Here is a 4,483-nt window from a genome sequence, read left to right on the forward strand (position 1 = left end):
ATCTTGGAGGTGAAGATGCTGGATGTGGAGGTCCTGGGCTGGTGTGGTTACACGTGGTCTGCGGTTGTGAGGCTGGTTGGATGTACTGCCAAATTCTCTGAAATGCCTTTGGAGATGGCTTATGGTAGAGAAATTAACATTCAATTCACGGGCAACAGCTCTGGTGGACATTCCTGCAGTCAGCATGCCAATTGCACGCTCCCTCAAAACTTGCGACATCTGTGGCATTGTGCTGTGTGATAAAACTGCACATTTTAGAGTGGCCTTTTATTGTGGCCAGCCTAAGGCACACCTGTGCAATAATCATGCTGTCTAATCAGCATCTTGATATGCCACACCTGTGAGGTGGATGGATTATCTCGGCAAAGGAGAAGTGCTCACTAACACAGATTTAGACAGATTTGTGAACAATAATTTGAGAGAAATAGGCTTTTTGTGTACATAGAAAAAGTCTTAGATCTTTGAGTTCAGCTCATGAAAAATGGGGGCAAAAACAAAAGTGTTGCGTTTATAATTTTGTTCAGTGTAAATTAGCAAGATGAATGAAGTCTTGTGAGTTTGGAATGAAACGAGAGTGAATAAATTAAGATAGAATTTTCATTTTTGAATGAACTAACCCAATAAGTAATAAGGAATAGTCACCCAAAATACCCATTAAATATGAATCCTCAAAGATTAATTAAAGGCACAATATGCAAGTTTTCGCCGATAGAGGGCGTGTATTCAAAACAAACAAAGAAACAAAGACGTAGCTTGATGATGCCGTGACTGAGTGTGGAATCATGGGAGTTGTCGTCTTCATCCCCACAGCCGATGCAATCCAACGGGACTTGGGCAGAAGTCATGTTCATGAATGAGCTAATGTATTAAAGATTTATTAACGTCATAGTATGAAGCAGGGTGAGGCTGAAAGCCATCGAAAGCGAAATAAGGCCGCTGAACGAGTGTGACACACGGCTCAAAAGCAGCGGAGCTTTTATTATGCCACAGTCGAGCGTTTCTGCTCCTTCCGGTCGTGCTTATGTGGAGTAAAGCATCTCTGTTTTATCATACTAGATACATTTGAAAGTTCTGTTATAATGCTACTCTGTGCGGTCGTCACCTGTGTAATAAAACGCATAACATATTAAAGTGTCTTTGGTGTTTCCATGTTTTCTACAAAACAAAACCGGAATGTATGACGTCATTAGCAGGCAAAGCAAAATGACACTATAGACACGGTTCGTGTCATTAGTTAAAATTGCTTATTTCTCTGGATTTCTTCAAACATTCTTTGAAACACTTGGGATAATGCAAGTACACAAGTCAGCAAAATATATAACACTGTTCTAGTGATTTTTGGATATTTTAATAAAAAAAATCTTACATATTGTGCCTTTAAGGATTTTTTTCTTTAGATTTTTCTACATCTGTCAAATCTCTCTGCACACTACCTGAAATTAGTTCAGTTTAAGTCAAATTCAGCCTAAAGTTAAGTACAGTTGCATGATGGAGACTTTATTCTCTATTCACAAATAGAACATAGCAGTTGTAATGTACCATGTCAGAAATATGAAAATCCCAGAATATAAATGCATCTTTAAATACTGCAAGATATTTGCAAATTTTTGAATTTGATACAATTTCTAAAAATTTACTGTTTACTACCACCAAAAAGTTACTACTGTAAAATAATAAATTAATACGAGAACTTTTTTAAACGGTGTAAAAGGTTTTTTTAAGACAATTATGTAGTTTTATCTCATAGTGACTATACCTGTTAAGCTCCAAAAAGGACACAAAAGCACCACTGAAGTAGTCAATATGATTAGTAGACTGCGTTTCAAGTCATCTGAGGATTTGTGTAAGAAACAACGTGAAATTTCAGTAGTTGTTCACTGAAAATCTGCACTAATGTCAAATGTCACTGATGTAAATAACATTTAAAACCATCATGTTGCATTTTTTCTTAAATGACATATATTTGTTGTTGTTTTTATAATGCTATTAAATAATTTTTATAATTATAGTTTTAAATAAAATAGTAATTATACTTTATTTTGTATTCAAAATTCCTCCAATGCAACTTGAATGCAAATTTTTGAATTTGATACAATTTCTAAAAATTTACTGTTTACTACCACCAAAAAGTTACTACTGTAAAATAATAAATTAATACGAGAACTTTTTTAAACGGTGTAAAAGGTTTTTTTAAGACAATTATGTAGTTTTATCTCATAGTGACTATACCTGTTAAGCTCCAAAAAGGACACAAAAGCACCACTGAAGTAGTCAATATGATTAGTAGACTGCGTTTCAAGTCATCTGAGGATTTGTGTAAGAAACAACGTGAAATTTCAGTAGTTGTTCACTGAAAATCTGCACTAATGTCAAATGTCACTGATGTAAATAACATTTAAAACCATCATGTTGCATTTTTTCTTAAATGACATATTTGTTGTTGTTTTTATAATGCTATTAAATAATTTTTATAATTATAGTTTTAAATAAAATAGTAATTATACTTTATTTTGTATTCAAAATTCCTCCAATGCAACTTGAGAAATGTGCATATTAGTTTTGGGTTTAACATGGTTGTAAAATGTCTGAACGATTCTCCAGCTGGGCCTGCACTTGCTGAAGCATGCACATTTTTGAGACAGCATTTATTTAAGTTTGCCCATGGTTATGATCCATAACATTAGTCATGGTCTAAAGCCCCTTATGTCTCTCCCCTGTCCTCTAAATTAAACAGAATCACGTAGTGGACAGCAAGGTAAACAGAAAACTAGAAATGTCTTGAAAGATTCAAAAATGACTGTTAAAATTGGTGTTCCAAAATGAGTTAGATGTCATGTACGATACACAGAGATATAAAGGTATATAGTCTTACATAACACTGTGACCCTTGTTATACTTTCACTGTAGTGCTTAAATATAAATCTATTGTGAACTGTACAGTTATAACCAAATCACTGTGGTGACATTTCTGAGACACCAATTTTCTGAGACGACTTGTGTTCAACATTACTAATGCCTATTCCACCATCTGCTACCAAATATATTTAGACCATAATGTGCTGTATTAAAATCTGCTGTTTTTTTTTTTGCAATAGGCTGAGTTCATTACTTCCAAAGAAAGAACATAAAATAAGAGACTTTTATTTGCTTGCCTCTCATACAATACATGGGTATATTTTCAGTCTGTGCACTAAAACCAGATACTAAATGTTGCTGTCAGAGCCCAGCATCTGGCATGGAGATAGACAACATGGCCGACAGCCTCTGCTATCTGTTGCCATATTTTTAATTCTAGCTGAACCTTGCATCAATGCCAGAAACATTTTTGATCAATATAACTAATTGTCACATTAATACGGCTCATTATCTGTTCTACTTGTTCTCAATGGTTTCAAATGTTCTTGTTGAAAGCTGTTGTGAAACACTGCCCCCTGTTCTACAAGCCCCTAAAAACAGGCTCTGTTAAATAACAAAAGGGCAGTCTGTAGTGTCTGCCTCTTCCTCAATGGAAATGTCAAGAAAATGCTCTCAGGGTCACGCCTCTCCACGCAAGAAGTCCCAGGGGGAGAAAAATCTCCCATAGACATTTTCAGTTACTTTTATTTTTCCACATAAAAGTATTTCTCATGTGCTTTATGCTTACTGGCATTCTTTGAATTCTTCATTGCATGGTTGTTCTAACCGAGAGATCAATTTGGTAGCAGAGGCAAACCATTCCATTCATCATATTTTCTTCTTCATTTCAAACTGAGTCAGTTTCACACATTTCACTCTTGCAGAGATGAATATTACAGAAAATCAGCAGGTACTACAGAATACTATTATGTTCTGTACACAGACCAGCACTCCATGAGCATATGAACACCATCTACTTGACTGGATGTAAATGATTTAGCACAGTGAATAGACTCACTTTGCCAACTGGTCTGAGATTGGGCAACTTGGTAGATTAGTAAAAGAAGGATATCAAGTGTTTTTCATGTGCTCTATTAAAGGGTCCAAAATGTGAAAAAGCACAAACTAAAATGGTGCCAGAACGTGTTTGTGGCTAATCTAGGATGATAATTAAGAAGTGATTATGTAACTGAATAAATCAGTAAACAGCAGGCTTTAGAATGTATTTTTCCCCCTCTGGAAAACCTCTTGGAATAATGCCTGGGTTCACGTAAGATGCTCTTCACCTCTCTGTTTATGAAACAAGGTTTAATCAATGCTGTACCCACGCATCTATTTACTCAATAGGCTACCTCAGTCACCCCACTATGTGCAAAATACAAAAGACTGTTAAATCAAAATGTTTGTGAAAAATTAGATTTAACAGACAATAAATTGAATTTTACTGTAAAATACAATAAAGAATTGTGTTTTTTGAAGTACAAAGTATGAATGATATAATTTACTGTGAAAATATATTCTACATTCAAAAAGGAAATACATGCAGTTTTATTATAAATCATTGTTAAAATGTATATATATATATATA

General features: G+C 34.6%; 1 protein-coding gene across 1 annotated transcript in view; it reads right to left on the bottom strand.

Annotated features, from left to right (window-relative positions):
• LOC107556418 (D(2)-like dopamine receptor) overlaps positions 1 to 4,483 on the bottom strand; it is a 71,540-nt gene that overhangs the window by 65,929 nt on the left and 1,128 nt on the right. The window lies entirely within an intron of this gene.

This window comes from Sinocyclocheilus grahami, unplaced genomic scaffold (genome assembly GCF_001515645.1).
Source record: "Sinocyclocheilus grahami isolate Dianchi unplaced genomic scaffold, SAMN03320097.WGS_v1.1 scaffold567.1, whole genome shotgun sequence".
Lineage (NCBI taxonomy): Eukaryota > Metazoa > Chordata > Actinopteri > Cypriniformes > Cyprinidae > Sinocyclocheilus > Sinocyclocheilus grahami.